The 20,357-nt window shown below is 40.7% G+C and overlaps 1 long non-coding RNA gene across 1 annotated transcript; it reads left to right on the top strand.

Moving 5' to 3' along the window:
- The first annotated feature begins 7,081 nt into the window (after window positions 1–7,081).
- LOC132539807 (uncharacterized) lies at window positions 7,082–19,208 on the top strand. The gene is made up of 3 exons (XR_009551101.1): window positions 7,082–7,403; window positions 7,711–7,792; window positions 18,917–19,208. It is a non-coding gene; the product is annotated as an uncharacterized LOC132539807 (long non-coding RNA).
- The last annotated feature ends 1,149 nt before the right edge of the window (window positions 19,209–20,357 follow it).

Raw genomic sequence — 20,357 nt, 5'->3', positions numbered from 1 at the left:
CCATACTCCTAGCCTGCATCTCTCTTTCCCTAGTGGGGCAGGGTTCTGGGGAAGTGGGGCTCCAGGACACATTGATGGGGTTGTTTGTCCAGGGAAGTCCAGTTGGCATCATGGTAGCATCTGGAACCTGGCAGCTGCAAAAAAGAGAGTTAACATATAAAGCCATACAGCTTGTTGATTAATCATGAACCTAAAGGCTGGAATATTACAGATGAAGATTTGGGGTCTCTGTTTTGGAAATAGCTTGTAGTTATATTCCAATGGGCCCATGACTTTATTAGTTTTTGCCTGAGCCTGACATCTGATATGCAGGTGGACCCAGGTCATTGTCTGAGCAGATGATTTCATGTCTGGAAAAAGGGCTAGAAAGATGGATCAGGGAAGAAAGTAGCTCCCAAATATGGGAAAAATGTATAAATATTGTTGACTGTAAACCCCATCGATTTGCTGTGGGGCCCATATTCAGCACAGGAGCCTGTGTGACCTCTGTATTCCAGGCCGTTTTCTAAGAATTCTGAAGATGACAACATGGCCCAGAAGACAGAAGTACTTGTTGCCTTTATTTTAAAGATGGAAAAATGGAGGAGTAAAGCGAATTGCCCACCACCACAGGACTTATACTGTGTTGAAATCCAGATGGTGTAACTGTAGAATGTATGTAGCTCGAGCGAGAGGGAGGGGATGATGTGTGGGAGCCGGCTAGAGGCCAGTTAGACAACGTGGATGCTGGACAGTTTCATCACTGCCCAGACAACTGCTGGACAGTGTCATGTTCTATCCTATCACAGGGGAACTTGAGCACTGCAAAACATTGACAAGTTACTAAAAAAAAAGGGGGATCACTTATTTTCCTTCCTTCCACTCCTCCTTCCTCCCAGAGTTCGTTCCTTCCTCCTTCCTTCCCTCACTCCCTTCATCCCTTCCTTCCTTCATTCCTACCTTCTTTCCTTTCTCCCTGTTTGCTAACACACCTTAAGGGAGAAAGACAGAGTTGACAGATTTAAGAGGAAAACAGTAGTTTTTTTCCAAATAAAAATTATTTCTTTATTTAATTACTGGATAGAGAAAGAGAGAAACTGAGAGAGGAGGAGGAGATAGAGAGGGAGAGAGATACCTGCAGCTCTACTTCACCACCCATGAAGCTTCCCTTTACCCTGCAGGTGGGGATTAGGGGCTTGAACCTGGGTCTTTATGCCCTGTAGTGTGTGCACTCTATCAGGTGCAGAACTACCTGACCACTGCATAAGAGGAAAATAAACACAAGCACACACACACACACACACACACACACACACACAGAGTCAGAACAATAACAGTGTTCAGCTCTGGCATATTATATTGCTGGGGATTCAACTTGGGACCTTGACGACCCAAACATGGATGTCTTTTATGTCACCATTATGCTGTCTTCCTGGTGGAAAAAAATTCCTTTTTCCAGGGAAAGCTCAAAAATAGATTTAAAAATCAATTGAAACCTATTTTTTAAAAAAGTATCAACATAAAAAGATCTTGAGATGTTTCAATATTTGGTATTTGAACAGAAACAGGTAGTCGTACCCAGTGGAGAACTGAAAATGAAGAAAGACTAACTGAAGTGTCAGATAAGATCATCCACCTGTTTTTTGAGAGAAGGAAAACAAGCAGTTCCAGGGCCTGTGCTGGAAAGGCAAAGGGAGACACGAGTCAGGAAAAAGAAGCAGAGACATTTTTAGAAAAATGTGAGCTAAACATAGCAAGAGCTGTTTACATATTGTGGAAACAGGTCAGTTGCTGCTAGGTACAAAGAGCTGGAACTCAGAGAACAAACCCATGCATATCATTTTTTTTTTTTACTTTGTATTTTCCTTTTCTGTTCTTATTTCTTTTCTTTTAAAAAATTTTATTAGTGTGGTCCGGGAGGTGGTGCAGTGGATTTTAAAGCATTGGACTCTCAAGCATGAGGTCCTGAGTCCTGAGTTCAATCCCTGGCAGCACATGTACCAGAGTGTTATCTGGCTCTTTCTCTCTACTCCTATGTTTCTCATTAATAAATAAATAAAATCTTTTAAAAAAGTGATGCTATAATTTGTAAAAAAAAAATTATTAGTGATTTAATAACAAGTGGCTGATTAACAAGATTATAAGATAACAGGGGTACAATTCCACAGGGTTATTACCACCAGAGTTCTGTGTTCCATCCCCTCCACTGGAAGATTCCTTATTTTATTTTATTTTTGCCTCCAGGGTTATTGCTGGGGCTCGGTGCCTGCACTATGAATCCACTGCTCCTGGAAGCCATTTTTTCCCCATTTTTTTTTTGCCCTGGTTGTTGTTGTTAATGTTATTGTTGCCATTGCTGTTGTTGTTGGACAGGACAGAGAGAAACAGAGAGAGGAGGGGAAGACAGAGGGGGAGAGATAGACACCTGCAGACCTGCTTCAATGCTTGTGAAGAAACCTCCCTGCAGGTGGGAAGCCAGGGGCTTGAACTGAGATCCTTCAGCCCATCCTTGCACTTTGTGCCATGTGTGCTTAACCCACTGCTACTGCCCAGCCCTCTGGGAGTATGGACCAAAATTCCTTTTGGGGTGCAGAAGGTGGAAGTACTAGCTCCTGTAATTGCTTCTCTGCAGGACATGGGCATTGGCAGGTCGATCCATACCCCCAAGCCTGTTTCTACCTTTTTCCTAATGGGGTAGTGTGGTGACTCTATATGCCCTGACACAGTGGTGATGTCAGCTTTAGTGACAGAAGGCTGGCAGAGTGTGCAGTGATCTGCGCAGGCGCATGGAGGACTGTAGGTGAATCCAGACTGCTGCTGCGCACAGTCTGGATAGGCTGAATAGACTTAAAAGGACAGCAGCTGGGACTCTGGGGCTCTTTGCCTGCGGCTTCTTCTCCTGGTCAGATGCCTCTCAGCGGAGGTGCCCCAGGCATCCATCCGCCATGTCTACTTCTCCTGGGAACTGAACACGTGTGACTCTGCTAGATGGTAAACTTTTAGACCCCTCTACAGTCATGAGGAACCTTTACCAGAGCTTATAATTGTTTATCTTATGGGACTAAACTTTGATAACCATATTCAGACTTTATAGACCTAGTATACGCTTAACCCTTGATGATAATTGCTTATTTTGCCTTTTACCTGTTTCACCCTAATAAACCGTGTATTGATTAAACCAGTTCCCAGCTCCCGCTGTGAATTCTTCTATATGCACCACAAGCATCCCCAAACCCCATATCTCTTTTTAAGTTAATTTACAACAGGGTAGGGCTCTGGAGGTGAGGTTCTGGGACACAATGGTGAGGTCATCTGCCCAGGGAAGTCAGGATGGAATCCTAGTAGCATTTGCAACTTGGTGGCTGAAAGGCAGTAAGATATAAAGCAGGACAAATTGTTTAATAAACAGAAACCCGAAGGTAGGAATAGAGCTGGTGAAATTTGGGATCTCTGTGTGGGATGAAGCTAGGAAGTCTATTTAGGTATGCTCCAAGAGGTTCATGACTTTAGTAGTTTTTGCCTGAGCCTGATAGCTAACACATGCATACCATTTTAATGAGGCTCGACATTTTGGGGTGATGTCAAGAAGTTGGTTCAATTTCCTAAGCTCTTTTGTCTGAGGACTTGCACATGTACACCCCCCAAGCTTAATAGGGAGAGACTTTTACTATTGTTCACTGTATTCAGGAAACAACAGCTCAGAGACATGTTATTATTGTGAGCACAGTCACTTTCAACCCACATTTATCTTATAATGTGTAATAAGAGCACACACCTATCATTTGTTCTTCACTAAATCTCCTTCATAAAGAGAGTTTCAACCCATGTGACCTCCCTCTCACTGAGGGAAAGGCCTCCACAGTCCATAGTCTTGTGAGGGTCGGTATAAACACTAGCATGGATTGGCCCCCTAGCTATGATTTCTCAGAGTGTTGGTAAGCCCCCGACTCAAGCTGTGCTGGACTGTCCTGTGTGAATCTGAGTGAAAAGACTCAGGGAGCCATGTTGTTTCTGGGCTGAGTTTAGAACTGGAGCCATGGATGCCTCTCACACAGGCAGGATATGATTCGATGGATCATGGACTAGTAAAAAGTAATAGTGGTAGATGGTTTGAAGAGTGGAACTGGAACAGATATGTGAGAGACAAAGAAGCCACAGGTGTTTAGAGAGACAGAGCTGTTGGATTAAAAGGGGGGAGTAAGAGAGAAGGTAAAAGGAGGGAGAAGAGACCCTTCCATGGATCCCTGCTTTTCTGGAAGCCCAGTTTGATTTCCTGAGAATGTCGGAATGTAGTTCCTTGAGATTTCTGAATAACTTTTCCTTCCTTCCTCCCTTCCTTCCTTCCTTCCTTCCTTCCTTCCTTCCTTCCTTCCTTCCTTCTTTCTTAGTATCATTTTATATTTTCTTGAGTAGTGACTCATAGTTTTCAGGACACAAGTCTTTCACTTCTTTGGTCAGCTTTATTCCTAGGTATTTTATTGATTTTGCTGCAACAGTGAATGGGAGTGATTTCTGGATAGCCTCTTCTTCGGATTTAGTTTTTGCATAAAGAAATGCCACTGATTTTTGTACATTGATTTTGTAGCCTGATACCTTTCTATATTGTCTAATAACTTCCAATAGTTTTCTGCTGGATTCTTTAGGGTTTTCTATGTATATACTATCATATCAGCTGCAAATAGTGAGAGCTTGACTTCCTTGCTTTCTAATCTGTATTCCTTTGATTTCTCTTTCTTGCCTGATTGCTATGGCAAAAACTTCCAATACTATGTTTAAGAGTAATGGTGATAACGGACAGCCCTTTGCAGTCCCCGATCTGAGGGGGAATGCTTTTAGCTTCTGTCCATTGAGTATGATGTTGGCTGTAGGTTTGCTATAGATGGAGTCCACTATTTTGAGGAATTTCCCAACTAGTCCCATTTTTTGTAGTATTTTGAGCAGGAATGGGTGTTGGATTTTATCAAAGGCTTTCTCTGCATCTATTCAGATAATCATGTGGTTTTTGGCTTTTCTTTTGTTGATGTGGTGAATGACATTAATTGATTTACGTATATTAAACCAGCCTTGTATTCCTGGGATAAATCCCATTTGGTCGTAATGAACAATCTTTTTGATATACTGCTGTATCTGGTTGACCAGGATCTCACTTAATATTTTGGCGTCTATGTTCATCAGTCTGTAGTTTTCCTTTATTGTTGTGACCCTATCTGCTTTTGGTATCAGGGTGATGTTGGCTTCACAGAAGGTGGAAGGGAGTGTTCCTATTTCTTCAATCTTGTGGAAGAGCTTTAGATGTATAGGTATTAACCGTTTCCTGAAGGTTTTGTAGAATTCATTTATGAAGCCATCTGGTCCAGGACTTTTGTTGTTGGGAAGATGTTTAATAACTGTTTTGATTTCTTTGTCTGTGATTGGTGCATTTACGTTTTGTAGTTCTTCTTGGTTCAGTTTTGGAAGGGCATATGTTTCTAGGAATTCTTTCATTTCTTCCAGATTCTCTAGCTTGGTGACATAGAGTTCTTTGTAGAAGTTTCACATGATTTTCTGGATTTCTGTGATGTCAGTTGTGATATTTTCTCTACTGTTTACAATTATATTTATTTGAGTCTTCTTTCTTTCTTCCTTTTTTTTTTTTTTAAGTGAGTATGGCTAGGGGTTTGTGAATCATGTTTAATTTTCCAAAGAACCAACATTTGGCTTTATTGATCTTTTGTATTGTTCTCTTATTTTCAATGCTATTTATTTCTGCTCTAATTTTAGTGATTTCCGTCCTTATGGTTGCTTTAGGGTTCCTTTGTTCTTCTTCCTCTAGGTCCTTAAGGTATGCAGTAAAGTTATTTATTTGAGCTTTTTCTTGTTCTCTAGTGTGTGATTGCATGGCTATGAGTTTCCCTCTCAGTACTGCTTTAGCTGTGTCCCAAATATTTTGATACGTTGTGTCTTCATTTTCATTTGTTTCTAGGAACATTTGAATTTCTTGCTTGAGTGCCTTTCTGACCCAGCAGTTCTTAAGCAGCATGATGTTGAGTTTCCAAATTTTAGTAATTTAGTAATTTTCTGTTTGTTGCTGAATGCTAACTTTACTCCACTGTGGTCTGAGAAGATACCTGGGATTATTTCAATGCTCTTGAATTTGTTGATATTGTCTTTGTGGCCTAACATGTGATGTGGAGTTGTACCCCTCTTATCTTATGTTTTTTTGTCAGTGTTTCCTTTTTACAAATAAAAATTAACAAAGAGAGAGAGAGAGAGAGAACTTGAATAAGGTAGTGCTAGGGATCTAATCTGTAGCCTCTGGGACTTCACATCTGCAAGTCTTGTGTTCTAACAGTGAACCATCTCCCTGGCTCTAGTTTCTTAGTTTTCCAAAACAAAACTCCTAGACAAAGTCTTTTGCTACTGGATACAATGATCATAACCAGTGCCAAGAAAATAAACCAGACTTGTATTGTTAGATAGCATCCTGCAGGTGCAGGAACAAATATGTGAAATACTGATAAAAAAGCAAACTCCAAGGACAAAGGCCTTTTCATCATTTAACAGTTGGATCATTTCACAAAAGCAGTAAAGCAATTTCCTGCAGGATTTTGGGAGATATTTAACTTATTATATTAAGATAAATCACACATATAATTGGACAAATCAAAGTAAAAAATATAAGCATAAACTATATACATATAACTCACTTAAATATCCCCCAGTACAGATAACATTACCCTATTTGTTCATCTTGACAATTTCTTTAAATTTTAATTTTGTTAGTAATTTAATATTGATAGACAAAATTATAAAGTAACAGGGGTATAATTCCATACTGTTCCCACCATCAGAGTTCTGTATCATCTCCTCCAATGGAAGCTACAGAAGTTCTCCCAAGGATGCAGATTTAGGTTAACTATTATTTATACAACTACCTGCATCTTGATAATTTTTTTAAAATATTTATTTATTTGAAAGAGAGAGAGGATGAAAGAGAGAGAGAGAGAGAGAGAGAGCTCCAAAGCATTACTGAGGCATATATAATGCCAGTGACCATACTCAGGACCTCCTAGGCCACCATCTTGGTGTAACCTTAATTGGTTACATTTGGCATTTGTGATGGTGGACTGGCAAGGCAATTCTGAAGCAAGGGTTTTGATAAATGGAAAGATGAATCAGACAGAGTCTTACAGTAGGATAGTGGGTGGTTTTCTTTCTTTTCTTTTTTGTTTTCTTTTTATTGGTAGTATTAATAGTTTACATTTGACAGTAAAATACAGTAGTTGGTACATGTGGTACATTTCTCAGTTTTCCATATAACACTCTAACACTTTGCCATCATATTCCAGGACCTGAACACTCCCCCGACCTCTGCCCCAGAGTCCTTTACGTTGGTGTGATTTACCTTCTTTACCTCATCTAGGATGGAACTCAAAGGAATCATAGTAAGTTATATAAGCTAAAAGAGAAGGATGAATATGGGATGATCTTACACATAGAAGTTAAAAAGTAGGTGTTTCAGTTCTGGTGGTAGCACACCTGGTTGAGCGCACATGATACAATGCGGAAGGACCCGGGTTCAAGTCCCCGGTCCCCACCTGCAGGGGGAAAGCTTTGCAAGTGGTGAAGCAATGCTGCAGGTATATCTCTGTCTATCCATATCACCCGCTTCCCTTTAGATTTCTGGCTGTCTCTATCAAATAAAATAAAGATAATAGAAAAAATAGGTGTTTCTTTCTTCTCCTCTCCCAGATCAATTAGGAATACCAAAGGAGACACCTGGGACCACAACAAGACAGGACTAAAACAACTTCAGGAACCCATCAAATCACTGGTGAGTACAAACACCTGTGGCTCATGGACAGAGAGGAGCCTAGGGATAGATTAAGTGGCTGGTATTAGTCTGATGGTTTACCAATTGAGACACCAGCTCCAGTCTGTTTCACCAACAAAAAGATGGCTGAAAGGAGGAGAGAACTCCCCTAAGACTCACCAAATGCAACTGTGAGTCTCCATTGCTACTGCCCTCAGAAACTGCAGCAGCAGGGGGTAGGTCCTGTGCTGACACCAGAGGACAGAGAACTAACCAGGAAACTCAGGAGAAGATATACACATCAGCGGCCTAGCAGTGGGGCTGTGAGAGTCTCTTTGCAAAACCGCTGGATTATCTCAGCCCCACCCTGATTTATCTCTTAGTCAGGAGTCAGTGATTAAGCTAAGAAGCCTACTTATAGTTTAAAAGCCTCAGGCTCCCCTAGCCTACAGGGAAGAAAAAGAACAAAAGAGGCTTTTAAGCCACTGAGCTCCAGCTCAGGGATTAAAATACTATTGAAACAATTGTCAGTTTTCACAACTGTGAACCACTTAATTACTTTACTTAGACTACAAGTCAATCCAGGCAGTAGCGATCAGTTATTTGAAAAGTACTGAGAGAGGGACCTCATAGCATACTATATAGAATGGTTAAACCAACAAGAAGAAATATTGGAGAAATGAACCAGGACAAGAGACCAGCTAAAAGCCCTCCAAAGATTGAAGCACAAAATAATGAGGTCAATATCCAAATACTAGTTAAGGAAGTAATCACAGGAGAGAGTAAAGAGTTTGAAAGAATTGTCATCAGAAATGCAGAAACAACAAATGAGACTCTGGGAGAAAACACTAATTATCTCAAAGTTATTAGAGAGCTGAAAGCTGAAATAGCTGAGCTAAGAACACAACTATCTGAGCAAGCTAAACGAGTATCAGAACAGGGTAACAAAATAGATGAACTCCAGAAAACAGTAGAGGGGAGAGAGAATAGAATCAATGAGGCTGAAGACAGAATTAGCAAGATTGAGGACAAATTAGAGACAACTTAAAAAGAAGTAAGATAGCCCAAAAAGAGGTTAATAGATAATGAAAACAACAACAGATATATGGGATGACTTCAAAAAAAATAATATACACATTATTCGCTTATCAGAGGACTAAAGAGAGGAAGGTGGAAGAAAACATTTTTCAGGACATAATAGCTGAGAATGTCTCTAGTCTAGACAACATCAAAGACATAAAGGTTCCAGAAGCCCAGAAGGTCCCAAATTAATTAACCCAGACTTAAAGACACCAAGACACATCATATTTAGAATGGAAAGGAATAAGGATAAAGAAAAGATCCTGAAGGCTGCAAGAGAAAAACAGTCACCTACAGAGGAAAACCGATAAGGTTAGGAATAGACATTTCCACACAAACACTACAGGCCAGAAGAAAATGACAAGATATCTATCGAGTACTCAGTGAAAAAGGATTTCAACCAAGGCTACTGTATCCTGCTAGACTGTCACTCAGACTAGATGGCTTCTCAGGCAAGCAATAGTTGAAAGAATCAACTATCAGCAAGCCTGCCCTGAAGGAAGTTCTGAAAGGTCACCTGTAAACAGTCAGAACACCTAAATAAGCCATATATCAGAACACTCTAAAAATATACAAGAATGGTGTTAAAGTTTCTTCAATCTTTGATATCAATAAATGCCAATGACATGAATTCATCTATTAAAAAGCACAGAGTAGGAAGATGGATCAGAAAAAATAACACAACAATATGCTGTCTACAGGAAACCCACCTAACTCAACAAGACAAACACACACTCAAAGTGATAGGATGGAAAAATATCATACAAGCCAATAGCTCACCAAAAAGGGCAGAAACAGCTTTTCTCATATCTGATACTATAGACTTTAAAATTAATAAAATTAAAAAAGATAGGGATGGACACTACTTAATGCTCAGAGGTTCAGTCAATCAAGAGGACTTAACAATTATTAACATCTATGCACCCGATGAGAAGCCATCTAAATACATCAAACATATACTGAAAGAGCTACAGCAATATATAAACAGCAATACAGTCATAGTAGGGGACTTCAACACCCCACTCTCTCAACCTGAAAGATCATCCATGAAGAAAATCAATAAAGAGAAGAGAGAGCTAAATGAAGAGATAGGTAAGCTAGAACTATTGGACATTTTCAGAGTCACTCATCCCAAGAAATTGGAATACACATTTTACTCAAGTCCACATGGATCATTCTCAAGAACAGACCATATGTTAAGTTACAAAGACAGCATCAGCAAATTCAAGAACATTGAAATCATCCCAAGCATGTTCTCAGACCACAGTGGAATTAAACTAACACTTAACGATCAACAAAAGATTAGTAATAGTCCCAAAATGTGGAAGTTCAACAGTACACTACTTTATTTTTATTTTATTTTTTAAAATATTTATTCCCTTTTGTTGCCCTTGTTGTTTTATTGTTGCTGTTATTGATGTCATCATTGTTGGATAGGACAGAGAGAAATAGGAGATAAGAGGGGGAGACAGAGAGGGAGAGAGAAAGACAAACGCCTGTAGACCTGCTTCACCACCTGTGAAGCGACTCCCCTGCAGGTGGGGAGCTGAGGGCTCGAACTGGGATCCTTATGCCAGTCCTTGTGCTTTGCACCATGTGCGCTTAACCCGCTGCGCTACCGCCTGACTCCCAACAGTACACTACTTAACAACTACTGGGTCAAAGAGGAAATAAAGGAAGAAATCAAAATGTTTCAAGAGTTCATGAAAATGAAGACACAAGCTATCAAAATATTTGGGACACAGCTAAGGCAGTTCTGAGAGGGAAGTTCATAGCCATAGAAGCACACAGTAGGAAACAAGAGAAAGCACAAATAAACTACCTGATTACACATTTTAAAGACCTAGAAGAAGAAGAACAAATGAACCCTAAAACAACCAGGACAGAAATCACTAAAGTTAGGGCAGAATCAATAACATTGAAAATAAGAAAACCATACAAAAGATCAATGAAAATAAATGTTGGTTCCTCAAAAGAGTGAAGAAAATCTACAAATCTTTAACCAGACTCACAAAACAAAAATGGGAGAAGACCCAAATAAATCAGATCATAAATGAAAGAGGCAATATCACAACAGACACTGAAGAAATTCAGCATATCATGCAAGACTTCTATGAACAACTCTATGTCACCAAGCTAGAGAACCTGGAAGAAATGGACGATTTTCTAGATACCTACAAACTTCAAAAATTAAGTAAAGAGGAACTAGATAACATGAACAGTCCTATCACAGCTAATGAAATTGAAACAGTTATCAAAAACCTTCCCATGAATAAAAGTCCTGGACCAGATGCTTTTACAAATGAATTCTACAAAACCTTCAAAGAATAACTGATACCTCTACTTTTAAAAGTCTTCCAGAAGATTGAAGACACTGGAATACTCCCTTCCAGCTTTTATGAAGCCAACATCACTTTGACGCTAAAAGAAGACAGGGACACAACCAAAAAAGAAAACTACAGAACAATATCTCTGATGAACATAGATGCTAAAAGATTGAATAAAGTTCTAGCCAACCATATACAGCAATATATTAAAAAGACTGTTCATCAGGACCAAGTGGGGTTTATCCCAGGGATGCAAGTTTGGTTTAATACACGTAAATCAATCAACGTCATCCACCACATCAATAAAAGCAAGACCAAAAACCACATGGTCATATCAATAGATGCAGATAAAGCCTTTGACAAAATAAAACATCCTTTTATGATCAAAACACTACAAAAAATGGGAATAGATGGAAAATTCCTGAAGATAGTGGAGTCCATATATAACAAACCTACAGCCAACATCATACTCAATGGTAAAAACTGGAAGCATTTCCCCTCAGATCAGCTACTAGACAGGGCTTCTCACTATCACCATTATTATTCAACATAGTGTTGGAAGTTCTTACCATAGCAATCAGGCAGGAACAAGGAATTAAAGGGATACAGGTTGGAAGAGAAGTCAAACTCTCCCTATTTGTAGATGACATGATAGTATACACAGAAACCTAAGGAATCCAGCAAGAAGCTTTTGGAAATCATCAGGCAATACAGTAAGGTGTCAGGCTATAAAATTAACATTCAAAAGTCAGTGGCATTCCTCTATGAAAACACTAAGTTAGAAGAAATTGAAATCCAGAAATCAATTCTTTTTACTATAGCAACAAAAACAATAAAATATCTAGGAATAAACCTAACTAAAGAAGTGAAAGACTTATATACTGAAAATTATCAGTCACTACTCAAGGAAATTGAAAGAGACACAAAGAAGTGGAAAGATTTTCCATATTCATGGGTTGGAAGAATTAACATCATTAAAATGAATATACTACCCAGAGCCATATATAAATTTAATGCTATCCCCATTAAGATCCCAAGCACATTTTTGAGGAGAATAGAGCAAATGCTACAAATGTTTATCTGGAGACCTGGCTTCTTTTCCTTTCTGTTCCTTCATTCCTTCCCTCCCTCCTTCCTTCCTTCCTTCCTTCCTTCCTTCCTTCCTTCCTTCCTTCCTTCCTTTTGTTCTTTTTTCCTTTCATTCTGTTTAAGATAGAGACAGAGAAGTGAGAGACAGAGAGAGAAGGAGCCACACCACAGCACCTGCTGTGCACGGTGATCCCATGTCGTGGTGGGAGCTCAAACTTGGGCTCTCACACATGGTAAATTGTGCTCTATTGAGTGAATCCTCTCCTGATGCTTAGTTATGTAATTTCCAGTAGTGTGATTGCTAGGGTTTGGTATATACGTGATGAATCCACTACTCCTGGTGATCATATTTTTCTTTTTTAAGAGGACACACATAGAGAGATTGAGAGATGAGTGGGAGATAGAATAGGAGAGAGAAAGAAAGCCGCCTACAACATTGCTTCACCACCTGTGAAGCTTCCCCCCTGCAGATGGGAACTGGGAGCTTGCACCTGGGTCCTTGCTCACGGTAACATGTGCTGATCCTTACTTTATCTCTAAACTATTATTTGTCTATTTACTTTATGGGGTGGGGGGAGAGAAAGGCCAGGGGACCACTCAGTTCTGGCATATGCATTGCAGGGGATTGAACCTGAGTTCTTGGGCATGCTAGTCCTGTGTTCTACCTCTGAGCTACTTCCCCAGCCAACCTCCCACTGCTTAGATGAACAGAGAGAGAGAGTGTGTGAAGTCCTGTTCTAATGAGAAGTAAAAGGAAGGAAAAAAAAAGAAAAACAGAAAGAGGGGGCCCTGGGGATCCCCAGATTCTCAGAGTCCACCTGATGAGCTAAATGTTTCTACCACTCCAGGGCCCAGCTGCACTCAGGCCCCCAACCGTGATTTATTATTTGGTTTGAATAACCAAGTGATTTGTTTGCAGCTTCCCAGCACTGGAGGCAGGAGATGCAAACAGCAGCTTTCCCTAGGAAGGCGGGATGTAATGGAATCCTTTTCTCATTTGCATCCTCAGGCTCTCGGGGCGCTCTCCAGAGATGTCCAGGGAAATCTCCCTTCCTCCCATCTTTCTTCCTAAACCATCCAGTGAGACTGAGCGAAGGGATTGTGCCCTGAGGTCCTTCTCCTCCTGCAGAGGAATTTACAGCAGGAAGATTAGGCACACTGTCTTTGGGTGCAGGGGAAAACCTTTATTTACTCGTTCATTTATTATTAGTAACTTATTTTTAAATTTTATTGAGAGAAATTGAGAGAGAAATTGAGAGAGGAAAGGGAGATAGATAGATAGACCTGCAGTACTGCTTTTACCACTTGCAGGTGAGGACTGGGGACTTGAACCCAGGTCCTTGCAAATGGTAACATGCATGCTCAACGGGGTGTGTCACTGGCCAGCCCAGAGGAGGAGTTTTCATTGTGAACATTGGAGGTGTGAGGTTTATCCCACACAATGAGGCTGACTCCACAGTAAATTTCTCCCATACTGTTGCTTAGTAAGTTTTTCTTCAGTCTCTGAGTTCCTGGGGGAGGTGTGTGTGTGTGTGTGTGTGTGTGTGTGTGTGTGTGTGTGTGTGTGTGTGTGTGTGGTGTGTGTCTGTGTGTGTATGTTCTAATTGGTTTAATTATGATCGACAAGTTCATTGGCTAAAAGGGGTACAATTACACACAATTCCTACTACCAGGGTCCTATTATACCATTCCTTCCATTGGAAGCTTTCCTGTTCTTGGGAGTATGGACCACAGATCTTTATGGGAAGCAGAAGGTCTGGCTTCTGTAATTGCTTCTCCACTGGACATGGGCACTGGAAGGTTGATCCATACTCATTTTGATGATGTTAGTTCTTCCAACCCATGAACGTGGAATATCTTTCTACTTCTATGTGTCTCTTTGAATTTCCTGGAGTAGTGACTCTTAATTTTCAGTATATTAAGTCTTTCACTTCTTTGGTTAGGTTTATTCCTAGATATTTTATTGTTTTTATTGCTATAGTAAAAGGCATTGATTTCTGGATTTCAACTTCTTTTACCTTAGTGTTTGCATAGAGGAATGCCACTGACTTTTGAATGTTAATTTTATAGCCTGACACCTTACTGTATTTCCTGATGATTTCCAAAAGCTTCTTGCTGGATTCCTAGCTTTCCTATTCTTTATCCCTCTGCAAGTGTGGACCCAAATAGGCTCGTGAGCTGAATATGGGTCCCAGATCATATAAAATTGGTTGGGTTTACAGTCAACAATATTTATATACCTTTCCCATATTTGGGAGCTACTCTCTTCCCTGATCCAGCTTTCTGGTCCTTTTTTCCAGCCGTGACATCATCTTCCCAGACAATAACTTGGATTCACCTGGATATCAGATGTCAGGCTTAGAGGGGAAAAAAGCAACAAAACCAACAACCACAACAATACAAAACACCACTATGGGACCGACTTTTGATATCTCAGCATTTCAATTGCTGTGCCTGTATGCTCTGTACATGTTCCTTGAATGGGTAAACATGCATACAGCTTCGTGGTGGGATATAGTTCATTCTGTCCACATGTATCAGTTCCCTTGAGTCTTGCAACGGTATTGGGAAGGGGATGTTAGGATGCTCTCAATTTCCCAGCTGGGGAGACTGAGGCTCAGAGAGTTGGTGACTTTCAAAGATCACTCAGAATGGGCACATCAAAGTCCAGATTTTTTTCTTTCTTTTTTATATTATTATTGTTAACATTTTACTTCCTTGATAGAGACAGAGGGAAATTGATAAGCAAAGGGAAGATAGAGAGGGAGAGGACACTTGCAACCTTATTTCACCGCTTGTGAAGCTTTCCCCCTACAGGTGGGGATAGGGGTTGAACCCGAGTCCGTGTGCACTGTAATACGTGAGCTCAAGCAGGTGTGCCACCGCCCAGGACAGGTTCTTTCTATATGTTAAACTGACTCTGACTTTCTTCCATCATCATGTAGTCAACCAACCAGTTAGTTAGTTGTTTAACCGTCTGAAAAGTTTACCACAGATATGAAGCTCGTCCAGATGGTATAGATTCTAGGGTCCAATCCTACTGTAATAGTTTATAGAAGCATCATTTTTTCACAGCTAAAGGTAGCCTTCAAAAAGACTTTTGGGGGTCTGGTGAAGGTGCACCTGGTTGAGCGCACATGATATAATGTGTAAGCACCTGGGTTTGAGCCCATGGTTCCCACCTGCAGGGGGAAAGCTTTGTGAGTAGTGAAGCAGGGCTGCAGGTATCTCTGTCTCTCTCCCTCTCTATCTCCCGTGCCCTCTCAATTTCTGTCTCTATCCAATAAATAAATAAATATTAAAAATATATATATAAAGAGGGAGAGATAGATGGATAAACAGACAGACAGACAGACACCAGGGCACTATCTGGCTCTGGTATAGTGCTGGGGATTGAACCTGGGACCTTGGGGCCTTAGGCATGAAAGTCTTTTCCATAACCATTATGCTATCTCTCCAACCATATGCTATCTCTCCAACCTTTACAAATATATATATATATATATATATATATATATATATATTCTTTTAGAGAGAGAGGGAGAGGAGGGAGAGTGAAAGAGAGAGAGAGAGAGAAGGGAGAGTGAAAGATTGCAGTACCAAAGCTTCCTTCACTGTGGTGCTGGGGTGGGGTTGACTCTGAACCACACACATAACAAAGCAGTGTCGTGATCCAGGTGAGTGATTTCACTTGCCCTTGGTGGCCAGTTTTGGTGCCATCTTGGGTTGAAGAAAATGCAGAATTGGCAAACTGAGACTTGTGGTATATGTGGTCCAGTCCTAGTGAGAGGGAATCAGAAAGAATTCAGAAAATTTTAGCTGAAGGGAAAGGAATTGCAGTAAGCCTACCCACTCCCTAATTCCTGTTCTTCAAAGACAAGATTCCCCTACTCCGTGCTTCCTGGTCCTGAAAGACAAGCTAGATTCCTGTACCCTGACCCCAATGAGTATGTTACTGCAACCACCACTGTACTGCTTCTGCAACCTGAGTCTAACTTAGCTTGCTTCCAAGTCCAGGTATAAAATAATATTACAAAACACATTCCAGGCTGGAGTCCGCAGGGTGACCAGGGTCCTCAGTCTGCGTGAGAATAAAGTTCCTTTCTCCTTCACCCATTTTTGGCTCCATTCTTCTCGAATTCCAGTGTCTCTAGCACTAGCTTTCTGCTGACAGAAGCTCTTGAAAACAGTGAACTAAGGGTCCCGGTTCGAGACCCCGGCTCCCCACCTGCAGGGGGAGTTGCTTCACAGGCAGTTAAGCAGTTCTGTGGGTGTCTATCTTTCTCTCCTCCTCTCTGTCTTCCCCTCCTCTCTTGATTTCTCTCTGTCCTATCCAATGACAGCAACACAACAACAATAATAATAACCACAACAATGATAAAACAACAAGGGCAATAAAAGGGGAAAAAATGGTATCCAGGAGCAGTGGATTCCTGGTGCAGGCACTGAGCACCAGCAATAACCCTGGAGGAAAAAAAAAAAGTTGAAAAACAAGATCAGAAAAGAAAACACAAGTAGAACCTGAAATGGAATTGGCGTATTGCACCAAAGTAAAAGACTCTGGGGTGGGTGGGTGGGGAGAATACAGGTCCATGAAGGGTGATAAATGACATAGTGGAGGTTGTATTGTTAAATGGGAAAGGAAAACAAGCAAAGCCCCAGAGGTTCCAGGAATAGGAGAAATGCAAGTTTTATAGAGAATGAGGAAGAGTTTAAGAAGGCAGTATATAATTAATATTATAGCCAAGTGATTTGAGAACTTGGTTTACTTTGAAAATTCCATGATTAAGATTTACTGTACCATATAAGACCTCACCCTGATTTATGCCATTTAATGCTATTTACAAATAACTATATTTATATACTGACAAAACTAGTTGTTACTGGTCTTCTCAGTCTAAGATTACAGGTGATTTAATATTTCAAAAAAAAGTTATTACTAGAAATGAATTAACAATTTAAGCCCAATGTTAAAATTCAATCAGTTTATTCATTTTAAATCTTAAGTGCTTAGATTGAAGGAATATGTATTCAGAACTGAAGTCTATGAATTAAAAAGTCAAGAAGAGTATACATTAACACTATTCCCACCGCTCAAGATCTGTGTCCCCACCCACCAGACCCCCTCTCCCCCAGGGGAGTGGCTTCTTAAGAGAAGGAAGTACTCTCCAGGGTCACTCTTTAGAATGATAAAATCATTCTCAAAGGTTGTTTATGAAACAAGACAGTCCATCCCCAACATATCTGAGAGCTAGAAGGTTTGGGATTTTCCCTGTTCTTGGTATTTTCTTTAATCATAATAACTAAAGAAAATAAGTAAAGAGTGTCACTGGGATGCCATTCTAAAAGAGCTTCCTTTTAAAGAGCTGGGGGTGATTGGAGTGTGGGGGGGGTGGTGGATAGCATAATGGTTATGCAAACAGGACTCTCATGCCTGAAACTCTCAGGTCTCAGGTTTCACTGCCATAAGCCAGAGCTGAGCAGTGCTCTGGTAAAATTGGTAAAATACAAAAGAAAAAGGGGAGTCAGGCGGTGGCACAGCGGGTTAAGGATCCTGGTTCAAGCCCCCGGCTCCCCACCTGCAGGGGAGTCGCTTCACAGGAGGTGAAGCAGGTTTGCAGGTGTCTGTCTCTCTCTCTCTCTCTGTCTTCCCCTCCTCTCTCCTTTTCTCTCTGTCCTGTCCAACAATGATGACATCAATAACAACAATAATAACAACTACAACAAGGGCAACAAAAGGGAATAAATAAATAAATATATTTTTTAAAAGAACTAGAGGTGATTATGCTTAATGAATAAGTAAAGTGATGAAAGACAATGGATGGTTTCAATCACTCTTCGAATCTAGAGAACTGGGATACACAGCCCTGAAAAAAGTTGGGCGGTGGCACCGAGGGTTAAGCATATGTGGTACAAAGTGCAAGGACCTGCTGAATGATCCTGGTTCGAGCCCCAGGCTCCCCACCTGCAGGGGAGTCACTTCACAAGTGGTGAAGCAGGTCTGCAGGTATCTGCCTTTCTCTCCCCCTCTCTGTCATCCCCTCCTCTCTCCATTTCTCTCTGTCCTCTCCAACAACAACAATATCAATAACCACAACAGTGTTAAACAACAAGAGCAACAAAAGGGAAAATAAATAAATTTTAAAACAAACAAACTGTCTCTAGGAATTCAAGAGAACTCTGGTGATTACCATTGGGAGGGGAAGGACAGAGAATTTTGGTGATGGGTGTAGTGTAGAAATATCCCCTCTAATGCTACTGTCTTGGAACAAATTAGTAATCACACCAAAAATAAATAAATAAGTAGAATAAAAGAGTTCTCAAATGAAGATGCAAGCTTAGACTAAATTCTGAGCTCCAGAATTTTCAAAACATATTTCAGAAAGAATCCCGTACAGCCACAGACTGAAAAAACAAACAAAGAAAAAACACAGGGTTGGGAGCTACTCACCAAGTACAGGGCACTTTCATCTTAGCTATTGGGCTCAGGCAAAAAATTAGTAAAGTCATGGGCCCCTTAGAATATACCTAAAATAGATTTTCTAGCTCCTTACAACATGAAGACCCCAAATTTCATCTATTATACTTTTACCTTTAGGTTCCTCGTTATTAAACAATCTGTTCTGCTTTATATCTTAATGCTTTTCAGCTACCAAGTTGCAGTTGCTACCATGACCCCAACTAAACTTCCCTCACCAATGTACCCTGGAACCCCACCTCTCCAGAGCCCTGCCCCACTAGGGAAAGATAGAAACAGGCTGGGGTATGAACAGACCTCTCAATGCCCATGTCCAGCAGAGAAGCAATTACAGAAGTCAGACCTTCCATTTTCTGCTTCCCATAAAGATTTTTGGTCCATACTCTCAGAATAAAGAATAAAGAGACTTCTAAGGGGGTGGAGGTGGGGTGGGATATGGAACTCTGGTGGTGGGAACTGAATGGAATTGTACTTCTGTTATTCCACAATCGTGTTGATCATTATTAAATCAGTAATAAAAATAAATAAATGTGTAAATAAATTTGGTATGATTGTGCAATGGAAGAAAAATGAAGAAGGGTCTAGGACGTGGATTAGTAAGTAGAGCAAAAGAATAAAACAAAATAAAATAAATTTAAAAAGCCACTCCTGGGGGGTGGTTGGCAGTGTACCTAGTTAAGCACACATACTGTGAAACATAAGAATCTGGGTATGAGCCCCTGGCTCCCCACCTTCACTAACGGTGAAGCAGGTCTGCAGGTGTCTTTCTTTCTTTCTCCCTCTCTATCTTCTCCTCTTCTCTCAATTTCTCTCTGTCCTAGCCAATAAAATGGAAAAAATGGCCGCCAGGAGCAGTGGATTTGTAATGCTGGCACCAAGCTGCAGTTATAAGCCCCTCCCAGGTTACCTGCTCTGTCTCACTAGTTACCTGGAGGTGACCCAGATAACTGAAGCCATAAGGGCAGGTGCCACTAGCTTGTCACAGGGTCAGAACTAAGGTTAAATGACCACGAACTTCTTCTTTGGACTTTCTGCCCTGTGCATGTGACTCCTTTCATTCTTTCTGTCCTCTCCTCTTGTGTCTCACTTTGTCCCTCTCATTAAAAAAAAATTAAGTGTCTGACAGATCATCACTTACCTTCCCACTTAATTAATTAATTGGCTAGGGACAGCCAGAGATCTAGAGGAAAGAGGGTTGTAGGGAGAGAGACAGAGAGACAGAGACACCTGCAACACCGCTTCACTCTTTGCAAAACTTTCCCCCTGTTGGTGGAGACGGGGGATTTGAACCCGTGTCCTTGCACATTGTAACATGTACACTCAACCAGGCGCACCACTGCCGGGCCCCCCTCCCTACATCCCATCATTACCTGCATGAAACCTCCTGAAATTGTTTGTCTTTGCAAGCTCCCTCACTGTTTTCATAACTTTCTCTGGAAACATATGGGCTCCAAAAACCACCCTGTAGTTCCATTGTTAGCATACCTAGGCCCCTTTTAGTCAAGTTCAAAGTCTTTTTGTTTATTCTTCATTTTCCTTGAAACTACCGATCATTTAAAATACATATCCCCCTTTTTTGAGAGAGAGAGAAAAATCAAGGGGGTGGGGTGTA

Source organism: Erinaceus europaeus, chromosome 8 (assembly GCF_950295315.1).
Source record: "Erinaceus europaeus chromosome 8, mEriEur2.1, whole genome shotgun sequence".
Classification (NCBI taxonomy): Eukaryota; Metazoa; Chordata; class Mammalia; order Eulipotyphla; family Erinaceidae; genus Erinaceus; species Erinaceus europaeus.
Note: the sequence above shows the minus strand (reverse complement) of the source record. Positions and strands in the feature narration are given on the sequence as shown.